Here is a 14,065-nt window from a genome sequence, read left to right as displayed (position 1 = left end):
AATATTTGCAGATTTATAAACCGCTTCACAACCAAAGGTCAACAAAGCGGTGTCCAATAACATAAAGCAAGACAAAATATAAAATGCACAAGATGACAAACTTGGTAAACTGGAGGTAAGAAAACAATGTCTACGATTGTACAATTATGACTCCATAAAATGTCTGGGGCACCCTTCAAGGAAAACCTTCCTAAACAAAAATGCCTTCAGTGGTCAGCTAAATATTAGGCACTTGTCTAATTGCAGTTAGTAACTGATTCCAGAGGGCTGGAGCTGCAACGCTAAAAGGCCGGTTTCAAGTGCATACTCAGACCCACACCTGGCTCTAACTGAATCATGTATAAAGGGGGTAGGGGAGTTCACCTACTAGAGCCAATTAAGCATACAGGTGTGTACGCACATGAAGCCCTCCATCTACCCATGCCTTATTTTCCCCACGTATTTTTCTCCTTAGTCAAGCTCTAATACAGTGACATTATTTTGGCTGGTAGAAAAGAACTTCCACAATGAGGCTAGAGAGAAAAGAGGCTGATAGGTGGATAGTTCTGCTCCCTCTTGTCTCTAAAAACTGGACCCAAATTCCTCACATTATACAAGATTGCAGCCATGGGCTCCAATCTGGGAGGAAGGGTGGGATATAAATCTAATAAAATAAAATAAAATGGGGAAAGCCCAGCCATGTCTGCTTGGCCGTTAATTTGGGAGGATGTGCTGCTGTTTAAATGGGCTTGTTTTATTGTGCATTTTAATTGTGTATCTTTGTTTTAATGTTTTGCTAAAATTGTTTTATTGTGTACTTTAATTATGTGCGTTTATATTTTTTGTAATTGGCTTTATACTTGCAAACTGCTTAGAAGCCACCTTGCCAATTAAACGGTATATGCATGTATACGAATAATAATCATTCTCAATACAATGGAAAGGTAGCTAGAGATCAAAAGCGTTCAGTATCTCAGATACACCTTTTTTTTGACATAACTGTTTGGTGGGATCACATGAAACATTACATCAGAATTGGTCATCCATGTATTTTTTCCTGGATGGATCTGCAAGCAGGACCTTAGATCCCCACTGCGTACACCTTAAACATCTGGACCGAGAAAAACTTCACAAATAACTTGCTTGCTGTTTAAAAAGAAAACATTTGCCCTAGATATTGCACAACCTTTTGAAAATTTCCAAGAAAGAAATTCTGAAGCTAGGCAGTTAATCTTTCTATTTTGACTTTCTCTATTTCAAGAGTCAGCTCTTCCAATTCAAGAGGCTCCCTTAATTACCCCAGGAGATCAAAGTATTTCAAGGGGGTCTTTGCCCACACAAAGCACTAAGAGTCACCTACTGCCCTTCTACCTCTGCATATCTAAATGATTTTCACTGCATGGAGAACAGCCCGCCACCTGTTATGCAAGCAAATCTCTGGGGCTATTCAAATCTGTGCACAGAGAAGACCCAGCAGTACCCAAAACCCTTAGGCAGCTGCTGAGAACCCATCACACTGGAAAGAATCACAGGTGCTCATGCCAGTTCTTGGCCTATTGGGGTTTACGGAGTGGTAGGAAACCACCATTTAAAATAACCTGCAATGCCCCGGAACAATGTTTCATGTGGATAATTATAATTGTGGGTGGTTCAGCTTCTGTCACCGGCCACAGATAGGGATGTCAGAGAACACTGATAGAAATGGAAGTGAAAATTGCTTGTGTTCACATATTCATCATGTATCTGTAACAAAAATCAATCCAGTATTCACTGTTGTTGCTGTTTTCAGTCCACAAACAATATGCAATTGATGACGTCCCTCCCATTTGGACTTCTGTTTCCTTTGCATTAAAATGAATGGCGTAGAATGATATAATTAATTATATAAAATTCCACCACAGCAAATTGAGTAGCACAGTTTTGTTGGATGTTTTTGTCGGAAGCTGAACTGTGGCGGAATGGAAACAGCGCTGCACATAGAAACCCAGGTTGGGACAGAAATCGATGCGTTCTTACATCCCCGGCCACAGATCATGCTGCTGACACTACTATTGGAAAGCTCACTGGTCCATTGATGTCTGGGGTGGGGTGGGGATCAGAAGAGGGCCACCTTACTTAAGGAGACTAAGGGCATCAGGCAAAGGGTAAGCCGGTTGGGTTTTATGTACTTACATATGTACACGCCCCCAAATATGATCTTGGAGTTTTCCTGAACCATCACAAGATTTTACTGGCATGGAACCATATATAGCAGTGGCTTTCAAACTGGGGCTGGGACTCCTCAAAGGCTAAACTTGGTTTCCTAAATGAGAAGACTGGTAACTCCCTAAAAGGCAGCTCTCCAGCAATTACGCATAAGAGGATTTCTCCCATTCTGCCCCATAATTGTTTCTTTGGATTACTCTGCTCCTTGGGTCAATCCTCCACAATGCCAGTGAATTTATAAGATTAACATGCCATTTGCCGCAGCTTCAGATCATGGAGTTGTATTCAGTGTAGCGCTAAGGCAAACAGTGCAAGGATATTTCCTCTCACAATGGAACAATCTCCCCTCTCCTACCTGGACAGGTTCAGAGGAGAGCTACGAGGATGATCACAGGACTAGAAACAAAGCCCTATGAACAGAGAACTGGGCATGTTTAGCCTTGAGAAGAGAAGACTGAGGGGAGATAAGATAGCACTCTTCAAGTACTTGAAATGTTGTCACATAGAGAAGGGCCAGGATATCTTCTCGATCATCCCAGAGTGCAGGACACGGAATAAAGGGCTCAAGTTACAAGCCAGATTTCGACTGAACACCAGGAAAAACGTCCTAACTGCTAAAGTGGTACAACAATGGAACCAATCACTTAGGAGGTGGTGGGCTCTCCAACACTGGAGGCATTCAAGCGGCAGCTGGACAGCCACCCATCGGGTATGCTTTAAGTTGGATTCCTGCACTGAGCAGGGGTTGGATTCAATGGCTGTACAGGCTCCTTCCAACTCCCCAATTTTGTGGCCCTTTTTCTGAACATTCACCATTTCTATGGTATCCCTCTTGAGATGGCTAATGTGTTAGCTAGCCTAGATAAACATGTTAAAAGTCTTACATAAAGTGTGCAGCTACTTCCCTTAGCCTATCCTAACAAAGCAGTAGCAGGCCAAGAAACCAAAAGTCATAATACATCACCATATACCAGCTTTTCACCATCTTATTGTACTGGACCAATTCATTGCAGGCTCCATCGATGCCAGTAAAGTTTGGATTATACATCCTACAAGGGCCTTTCCTAGTAAAATAATATTTTTCCTTCTAGATACTTTTACAACAGGAACCATATTACTTCCTAATCTATATTGCAGCATGTTTCTCCATGATCAAAGTCAATTACCACTTGGTCCCAGAACACCTCTAAATGGAGTTTTAATTTGTGTATATTAAAGAGGAATCTTCCCATTGGGGTATTCACCGTAATTAGAGAAACCAGGGCAGGCAGACTTTACAGGGAGACTCCCACCTTGCTTTGTAATTGCTGAAGTATAGGGCTAACCTGTGATGGTCAGTGTAACTTTATGCAAGCTACCTCATTACCCAACCTGTAATTGGGGAGGGCACTTAATGGATGAAGCGTGATTCAAATGCTTAATTCAGCCACCTCCGGCTCATTCCCCAGCTGCCCCAATATATCTATCAGAACACTCTCTGTGAGTCCGCCTCATCCCATTTATCAAGGTAATTTATTTATTACATTTATGCCGTGCTCTTCCTAATGACATGAAGCTACCTCTCTCATGTCCAGGTCCTGCTAAGGTTTGATCACATAAGAGTATCATGGACTCTCAAACCATCCTCTTTTACGGTTGTATCACAATTAGGACTGAACTGAAACAACCCACCATTTCAATGAACATTTTTGATAGTACTGGGGGGGGGGAAATGCTTACCCCTTCCAGTGATTATTTGGAAACACAGAAATAAGCAATTCTATGTTTGCTTATTTGTGAAATTGCCATCACTTGTTCTCACTTTCAACTGCCCTCACTGATACCATTACACAGTCAAATCTGACTGGTTGTATATTAATTATTGTTATCCAGTGATGTCATCAGATCAGGATTAGCACTGTGGCACCATTCCACTCATTCCACATGCAACTAACTCCATGTGCCTATCTTGGAAAGAGGTATAAGCAGTAGCTATTAAAAATACTAGCACTGCACAGGGTTTTTATTTTAGACATGAATATTCTTACCACCCAAGTCTTTCTTAGGAAAAAAAATCTACTCCACCAAAATCAGCATTTTCTTATTTTAAAAAAAGAGTCTTTTAACATCTTAAAGACTAACAAATATATTACAGCATCAGCTTTAGTGCTCTAGAGGAGGGGTTCCCAAACTGTGGTCTGCAAGCTTCATTCAGGTGGCCTGCAGTGTGTCTGTGAAGAATACTTAAAATAATACAGCATAAGAAATAAAAGAAGCAATAGAAATACAGTTAAAAATATCTAGCACTGTGCATTGCAATGGCTAGAACAGGCAAAAAAAATCGTTTCAGTAGTCCGCCAAGATCGTCAACAATTTTCAGGGGGTCCTTGGGGGATTACGTTTGGGAACCACTAGTCTAGAGTCCATGTCATCAGATGCATGAAGTTTTGTTCTCTGTTGCAGGCATATCTTCATACGGAGGAGGCAAGCACTGCAAGCAGTGAGATTACAGGGAAATGGCATGCAAAAAGTACAGACGACAATTCAATTCAAGCTTGAATGCATGCAAAATAAGCACAGTGACCCTTCAGAACAGCAGTGACAGGTAATAAACACAAGCACGCATTCCAGCTCTAACTGATTGTGGATGTCTGTACCTTTTCTTGCATTTAATTTCCCTCTGACCTTACTGCTTTTACAACCTTACTTTCCATGTGTATATAAGATTGCCAATTTGGGATTATATTGCATGCGTCTGACAAACTGGACTCCAGTCCATTAAAGCTTGTGCCATAATAAATTTCTTATACCTTTAGGGTGCCGTAAGACTCTCCATTTTGTTTTGTTTTTGCTCCTGTACCCTTTGGGAATCTAGAGGAAAGGAGGGGTTATCAAGAGGTTACTGATGTATGCTGCAAGACCCAAAGAAATTGGGCAGATTTGGCTTGAAATTGGAGGCTGAGTAGGAGAGGAGTGTTAGTCCTACTCAGAGAAGACCCACTGAAATTAATGAACTCATGTTAGTCATTTCAATGGGCCTACTCTTAGGATGGGGGAGAAATTTCATTCAGTTTGCATTTAAAGCCAATCCATTAAATTCACACTTTCTGAAACAATGAGAAAAGAAACACAGCCATCCTTTGAAATTCACGCTTCTCCGACTTCCGGGAAGGGTGACTGACTTCCGGGAAGGGTGACTTCGCTTGTGCCTGCTTTTGAGACGGGCTCCCGCCTCAAAAGAAGCTTATTCAGATATAAATCAGTCAGAACATTTTATTTTGACTGATGAAATTTATCCCGGGCAGGGAGAAACGTAGAGATCAACCTCAAAAGCCTGTTTTTGTTGGGAGGACTGGATTTCATTAATTTATGAGAAAAGGTCCAGCCAGCAATGCCGGACAGACTTCCGAACAAGCTCTATCTGATTAATGCGATACGTTTATCTTTTCTTCAAAGAGAAAACGGACTAACAGGCAAGCACCCTTCTTTCTATTATTTTTTTTTACTTGGTTTAAATTGTTGCAGCAAAAAGAGATTTGTCAAATGAATCAGCTTTAAAGAACTTCTGGGTGAGCTATAACTCTTCTCTGTTATTCACGAAATTAACAGCTTATCTCTGTTTCTATTGCAAAAAGCTGTCCTGGAAGTGCATTCTAAAGATATAAACAGAAGAGGGATTTCTATTCCGAGGAACATTATATTGTCTGGGACTATTCTCTTTTTGGTCTATTTTATTTTGACGAATCTGCTTCTTCACGACGCCACTAACTGTTTTGATGCTGGGAACTAAATTTGTTTTGTGTTCTTGAACATAGAGAGATAAGGCAGGCTGCTCTGTTTATACTGTGATGTCATCAAGCCTGGAATATTAACCCAATTGTTGCTGAAATAAGAAGTGGTTCTTCTTTATTTTTGTTTTGTTTTGTTTTCGTGGTTTTAAAAATGGCAATCAAGAAAGTGGCTGAGAATCTGGAAGTAATTATGTTTCAGAAAATAATGGATGAGATTGAGATAACGAAACAAACCCTGCGACAGGGTAGTAAGGAGCTGAAAATTGAACTGAGCAAAATGACGCAGGAGCTTAAAGAAATAGGGGATCCTGTGAGAGAGGAGAATGAGATCAGAGATGAGAAAAGAAAAAATAAAGGGAAGATACAAGCCCTGGAGATTGGAACAAATGTGGAATTGGAAAAAGATCTGGAGTTTATGGATATTAGAAATAAAATCTACTGTTTGGAATTTAACGTTATCTCTGAAGAAATTAATGAAGATATTAGAGATAAAGTTATCAATGGCTTGGATAATCTTCTGGACTGGAATGACGTGATGGAGCTTGATATAGAGAAAATCTATGGAATTAACTGCAGCCATGTGACAATGGAAGAGATGAGCCAGTGCATTTTGTAAAAAAGAAGAACACAGATATGACTTTACAACAATATTTCAGCAACTTGTTCAGAATTAATGGCAAGAAAATATTTGGGATAGAGGAAATTCCCATCAGACTCTTATTATATGACTATGGCTATGACAGCAAGATTATTATGGAATACTGATAATGGAAGATTGGACACTGAAATTACTGGACTTAACAGGACTATTGAAGATGGAAGATGGAATTAATAGGGATAATGGAATAATGGCTATTGAAATTATTGGACCTAACAGATTTTGATGAGATGGATTAATCGAAATGTTTATTTGGACTATGGTTATGACAATAAGATTATTATTATTATTAATGAGATGGATTAATCGACATGTTTATTTGGAGAAAAATTGATAGATATATTTCTTAAAGAATTGAAACCTCTCTTTGACTTTTTGTGGAAAGAATAAAGTAATGTTTATGAGATTTGATGATTAATTAAGATAACTACTGGAGGAAAGTGATTTTATAATATAATTTAAGAGACAGGATTGTTATATATTGTAGACCTATAACTGATTTGATCTGCGACAAATGGGAAGTCAACATTTTATTTTTTTGTTTAATCATTTTTGTTTTGTTTTGTTTTTTGTCTTTGAATGTTTTATGATTTTGTTTTGTATGTTTTATGAAAATTTGAATAAAAATTATTGTAAAAAAATAAAAAAAATAAAAAAGAAATTCACGCTTCTCCGAATTTTGCAATGTTTACAAATATACATGTATTAGGGGAAAGTGTGCACAAAATATTTATTTATTTATTTATTAAATTTATTAGTCGCCCATCTGGCTGGCTGTCCAGCCACTCTGGACGACATAAAAGATAAAAACATACAAATACATTAAAACATTAAAAATCTCAACAACAATAATAAAACCTAGCCCACCCGTAAACCTGCCTGAAGCGCCAGGTCTTGAAGGCCTGGCGAAAATATACTGGTGAAAATAACAAGCAAAAATGCATTATATAATGCAAAATTGCTTGCAAAATATACGCACATTAGTAAAAAAAAGTCTACAAAATGTTTTATTAGGATAAATTCACACAAAAATGCTGAAGAATTTTCATGAGGATTTTTTTTAAAAAAAATCACAAATTGCTGCAGAAATGTGGAGAACCGTATTTGACTGGAAAAATGAGACACCGAGAGAAGCAAAACTGACAGATCCTTCTATCCCTCGTCTACTCTCGGTAGGACTAGCACTAGATACAACCCTATGAATTCAAGTGGAAGAGTTGTGGAGTGTGGGGGGGCTTGGATTGGGGCCAAAGGAGGAAAATTAGAGAGGAAATCTTGAGGAACTGGGCAGAAATATGTAGCAACAGAGGGAGCGGATACGGTCTAAGAAGCTAAAGGAGGTATGGAGACAGTGAGTCAGCACCTCCACTGTCAGAAGCAGTGTGCTCCAGTGGTGAGTGCTGTTGACCCCAGGTCCTGCTTATGGGCTTCCCAAAAGGCACCTGGCTGGGCGCTGTGAAAACAGGATACTGGACTAGACGGGTTTTTGGCCTGATCCAGTCGCCAGGCTCCTCTTACGTTCACATAGTGGAATCATCGTGGCAACCCTACAGGAATAGGCCTTGGGCTGAAAAAAGAAGAATTAAAGGGAGGAGAGGCCAGTTAGACGTGGCAACCCTTTTCAGCTGTGAGACCCTCAACTGCTAAGAAAAAGCAGGCCAGGGCTCACCCTGGCAAGAGATAAAAAAAATCAAAGCTGAGAAAATTGAAGGAAGAATGCAGCCCACAGAAATGTCTGGCCCATAGCCAGGGCTGAAGGGTAACCCCAGGAGCTGGAGAGAGAATTCAGTGTGGAAATAAATTCGCCACAAGGGAAAGGAGGAGGGGTGGGGGTTAGTTATACACTGCGAGGGAATGTGCATTATTCTTTGTCTTTAGGCTGGAGCTTTCAAAGCTACTACTAAGTCTGAATTAAAGTTCACTGTATTAAAATGACCGGGCTGGGGGTGGGAAGAGAGAAATCTGAGGCAGATGTTCCCAAAATGGGGAACACTTCACGGAGTGGGAAGGTTTGAGTGAGACCAATCTAGAATTTTATTTGTACAGAGAAAATAGTAAGAATGCTTTATTCCACCTTGCTTGTCATCTCTCTCTAAATGAGCTTCAGCCATAACCCCCCTTTAAAAAAATGAAGTAAGAGCCACGTGGGTGTGGGGAAGAGGGGGCGCAGAGGGGAAGAGAGGCGCTTTTCTCTTCCACACAGAAGGCCTGGCAAATTGTTACAAATCGACCCAAGTCTGGGAGGGCTGATTAAGCAGCTCACGCTGAGAAATTAATGACATTCTCCCCTCCAGAGAACTCAAGTTAAAAATCCAGCACAGGGCATGGGAGAAGCATAAATCTAGGGGAATGGGACAGATCAGAGTTAAGAGTCCTATCAATAACAAAATTTAACACAGTCAGGCAGCTGGTTCGAGCCGGCTTCAGAAGGAACGTGGCAGAGAAAGGGGTGGCTCACTCATTCCCACTGGGGGTTGCCCCAGAGCGCAATCCCACTTCCCTCCTCCCTGCAATGCCACAGCCGCAAGTTCAACCACATACATTATCACAGGGCAAGATCCTCAAGTTGCTGAACAAATCTGCACCTGAGGCCAGCTAACTTAAGTTATCCCCAGATAACAATCTCCGTACCACTTGATTCAACTTCCAATTTTATTTAGCATGTTAAGAGAGGGTGACTAAGAGACTGAAGTGAGCTAAAACAGATCAAGGGCTTTTGATCTGACTTTTGGGATTAGTGGTCATATAAAACCAGAGAAGGACAGTTGTTGTGCCTACCCCCACCCCCGCTTATAACGCTGTTCATTCCATTTAAAAAAAAAAAAAATAATTTTTAAAAAATGTTTAAAGAAGTCTACCAAGTCTTAACTAGAAATTCCATCCCTTAGTGGCAAGCAAAGAAACTCTGATTGCGTGCTGCAGCAGTCTGAAGGGAAAAAACCAACAATGTTTCCAAGGTTGCTGGCTATTTACAAGTCAGAATACTTCACATAGGGCCAGTGTGCAATAAATCCACTGTTGTGACAGCAATGAAAGAAAAACCAAGTATTGCTGGGGGGGAAATTAGATATTAACTTGAGTGTCAGAAGACTATGTTGCATTTCAACACCATCAACTTCTTCCGGCATGTCTTTGTAATGAGAACAGGAAACTGAAAAGAAGATGGCTCAATTTAATTCAGCTATGTGGCCTCCAACCTCACTACCCTGTCGCACACAACTCAGTCTGAGGCTGTTGTTATGATGGGGTTACCACACATCAATAGGTGGTATTTGAAAACAGTGAAAGCAACTATTAGGGGAAACATTTCTCTCTCCCTCTCACTCACTCCATTCTCTTTGTGTCTCTGCATATAACTGCAATTAAAATACACTATTTCATGGTAATTAGCATGAAATAAATATCTGTAAAACACACACACACACACAAGCACACAATTCCTTTTCAGCACTTGTGGGCCAAAGATAAAGCATACTGGGAAATGCAGGATAAGTCTGAGCATCTGTGCCACTCTTCTTAAAACCTATCCCAGCCCTCACAACTTTAGTGTTGGCTTGGACTTTTACAACTATGGATTTATAATGACTGTTAAAACAAATTCCTCAAGACAAGTGAATTTAAGAGGCAGAAAGTTCTGAGCAAACCAAAGCAGAAACAACCAGCTTCATCACACCCTCTTCACCCCCACAAGAAGACGAAATCTGGAAGGGGAAAAGGTCCTCAGCAGGATAGGAGTTCTGTTCCTTGCTCTTCCCTAGCCCACCTAAGAAGAGCCCTGCTGGTTCAAGCCAGTGGCCCATCTAGTCCAGCATTCTGTTCTCATCTGGTGGTCAACCAGACGCTCGTGGGAAGCCCACAAGGAGGACCTGAGTGCAAGAGTATTCAAAGGCATACTGTCTCCAACACTGGAGACAAAACATAGCCATTGTGGCTAGTAAACACTGATAACCTGATCCTCCATGAATTTGTCTAATTCTCTTTTACAGCCATCCAAGTTGGTGGCCATCACTACTTCTTGTGGGATCACACTCCATTGTTTAATTATGCAATGTGGTTTAATATATCAATCCCTCTTCCCAGGAAACTGGGAATTATAGCTTTGTGAGGGAAATAGGGGTTTCCTAGCCACTCTAAACACCCGTAATAAATGACAGTTCCAGGATTCTTTGGGGGAAGCCATGACTGTTAAAAGTGGTTTGATACTGCTTTCAATATATACTGCAAATGGGGCCTCAGTCTGCCAGAGGGTCTTTGTCACAGAAGGGATCTTTCATATCATCTGCTACCTCCTGTGAGGAGAGACTGAAAAGAACTGGGCGTGTTTAGCCTTGAAAAGAGAAGACTGAGGAGAGATATGATAGCACTCTTCAAGTACATGAAAGGTTGTCACACAGAGAAGGGCCAGGATCTCTTCTCAACCGTCCCAGAGTGCAGGACACCGAATAATGGGCTCAAGTTACAAGAAGCCAGATTTCAACTGAACATCAGGAAAAAAATTAACTCTTAAGACTGGTATGACAATGGAACCAATGACCTAGGGAGGTGGTGCGCTCTCCAACCCTGGAGGCCTTCAAGAGGCAGCTGGACAGCCACCTGTTGGGGATGCTTTAATTTGGATTCTGCACTGAGCAAGGGGTTGGACTCAATGGCCTTATGGGCCCCTTCCAACTCTATGATTCTGCCTGTCCATTTAACTAGAGATGGTGGGACTGTCTGCATGCAAAGCTATGTAGGATCTAAATAATGTAAACTATGTAAGCTACTAAGCTATCGCCAAGGGGATGGGGTACTTATGGTGCTGCTGAATTACAACTCCCATCATTCCTCACAGAGGAAGCTGCCTTATATTAAGTCAGACCATTGGTCCAACTACCTCCATTCTGTCTACGTTGACTGTCAGTGGCTCTCCAGAGTTTCAGATTGGGAGAAATCCCCCACCCTACGTGGACTGAACCTGGAGAACCTCCTGTAGGCAAAGCAGTTGCTCAATTGATGAGCTACAGCCCTTCCCCTTGGCCACCCTGGTTGGAGTTGATGGGAGCTTGAGTCCAGCAACATCTGGAGGCCCACAGGTTGGCCACCTCTGCTATAGGCCTACCACAGTTGTCTCCAGTTAAACAGGTGTGGCTGCGTTTTTTTGGAGACAGGTTTTTGAAGCACAAAAGTATACATTACTGTCAATTATACATCTATCATACTACTTCCAACTCTTGAGGGGTGTGAGTGTGGGTGGATGGGTGGGAGATAGAATCATCCACTTCCAGCCTCACTGCTGTAAAACACAGGATTCAGAAAAGAGAACCAAGATGGAACCAAGATCTTGACCTCTAGCAGTGGTTTGCTGATTGTTTATCTACTACAGTTCTGCTCTTCTTCCACGTTGCCTCAGAGTGCTATTTATCTTCCCTAAGAAGCAGGTTAGGCTGAAAGAAAGCTATTTAAAGTCCGTTTTTAAGATGTTATAGAGTGTTTGCCGCCATGGGCTCCTTCTGGGAAGAAGGGCGGGATATATATAAATAAATGAAGTGTCTTTCGCCATGCTGCTCCTGCCCAAACTAGACAAGATCACAGGAGGATGTGTGACTGGCTCTTCTGAATACTCCATCTAGTATTGCAGAGTGCTTCTCTAAGTGGACAACCAGAAGCTTATTTGAGGTTACTTTAAAAATAATAATAAAAAAGACGTGGAGAAGGAAATTGGATCTATTTATACTTTAAATCTCCCTTCCCAGGAGCAGGACAATTTGTTGCAACAAATGGGCTGTTTGTTCCAACGGCCATCACTGCAGGAACACTGCGAGACAACTGGATGGACAGTTCTTATTGTCTCAGATGAACCTGTTGCTTTAGTGAGGTGCAAATGTCCTCTGAAGGCTGGCCAGACTAGTTCTGCTCTTGACCTGAGGACTTATCTGTGTCATCATCATCATCTAGACTTGATAGTCACTTGTCATCTGAAGGTCTCCAAGCCATTTACAACCATTTGTCTGGTTCATCAGCTACAGCCGTCTCTGGATAGGGATAGCCTGCCCATTGTAGTCCTTGTAGCAGGGGTGACCACGGCCCTTGGCCCTGGTTTGGAAGCTTCTGCTGGTGCAAAATGTGGCAGACAGACTGCCGATAGGGGCACATGGCTGACAACATGAGACATCACTCTTAAAACATCTGCACTGGCAACCCGTCTGCTATCAAGCCAGGTTCAAGGTCCTTGTCTTAATTTACACAGCCCTGAACAACTTTGGTCCAGGGTATCTTAAGGACTGTCTGAACCCTTATATCCCAGCTCGATCACTGAGATCATCTGCAGGAGCAGCCTTGGTTGTCTCCCAAGGTGGCAAGGGTCATTTAACATTGACACAAAATTGAGCCTTCTGTGTCATCGGCCCAGTTCTCTGGAATGCTCTGCTAACAGAGATTCAGCAGGCACCTTCTGTTTTAACTTTTGAACGCTTGCTGAAAACCTTTCTGTTCCACCAGGCTTATGCAGGCAATGAAGATGATGTCTAGTTGACCTTTGTTTTTACTGTATTGTTAACGGTTTTTACTGTACTTTTTTTTTTTACTTGTAAACTGCTTTGACGTTTTTAAATGAAATAGCGGTATACAAATATATTTTTAAATAAATGAACCAACATATTTTATAAACATTGATATAAATACATTATACCATACAAACAAAACAAAGCAAAACAAAACAACCCTCGTAACAGCCCTAGGAAGCTTTGGCAGCACCCTAGTAAAAAAACAAGATCCTCTTGGTCTATCAAAAGAACTGGCAAGAAAATCGTAAGTCTTCACCTGGTGCTGAAAAGATGTCAGCGAAGGCACCAAGCAGACCTTGTTGCGGAGAGCATTCTGCAGACAAGGAGCCACAACTGAAAAGGCCCTATCCCTTGCCGTGCCTTAAAAGGCTGTAGTCTTGTTCTGCAGCTATTAGCTCTTATGACAAGGGAACAAGTCTTACGAATCTGAGGAGGCTGGTAAAGCAATGTCCTCTGGTCTGGAAGGACTCGGGAATGCGGGGGGACAGCAACTCTACAGGAAGCGGCTCCTCCCTGTGGGTGTCCTCCTGAGTTTGAGGGGGGGGGTTGAGGCTGGGGAAGATGACAGCAACTAACTGTCTTGGCTAATCATCTACTTCATATAATAAGTGTAATGGGATTAGACTGCTTCACATAGAATCATAGAAATGTAGAGTTGGGAGGGGCCTATAAGGCCACCAAGTCAATGCTCAATGCAGGAATCCAAATCAAAGCATTCCCAACAGATGGCTGTCCAGCTGCCTCTTGAATGCATCCAGAGCACATGTCACTCTTGGAGTTGATTGTGTCTCCATATGATGCTCCTACCATGCAGAGAGGTAAGCATGCAAATCGGTCTAAGACACACAAGGATGCGTCATTCACTGGCCCTGGAGAGATACCATCATCAAAGAACAGCAGGAAAAGAGAGG

General features: G+C 41.7%; 1 protein-coding gene across 9 annotated transcripts in view; it reads right to left on the bottom strand.

Moving 5' to 3' along the window:
• TENM4 (teneurin transmembrane protein 4) overlaps window positions 1-14,065 on the bottom strand; it is an 850,566-nt gene that overhangs the window by 206,186 nt on the left and 630,315 nt on the right. Inside the window, exon 1 of one of the 9 annotated variants that reach the window (XM_061628970.1) lies at window positions 3,156-3,207. The exons of the other annotated variants lie outside the window; for them this stretch is intronic. The gene's annotated coding sequence lies outside the window, so the exon portion shown is untranslated. Of the gene's footprint in view, window positions 1-3,155; window positions 3,208-14,065 lie in introns of those variants that run through there. 9 annotated transcript variants of the gene reach the window in all.

This window comes from Rhineura floridana, chromosome 5, assembly GCF_030035675.1.
Source record: "Rhineura floridana isolate rRhiFlo1 chromosome 5, rRhiFlo1.hap2, whole genome shotgun sequence".
Lineage (NCBI taxonomy): Eukaryota > Metazoa > Chordata > Lepidosauria > Squamata > Rhineuridae > Rhineura > Rhineura floridana.
Note: the sequence above shows the minus strand (reverse complement) of the source record. Positions and strands in the feature narration are given on the sequence as shown.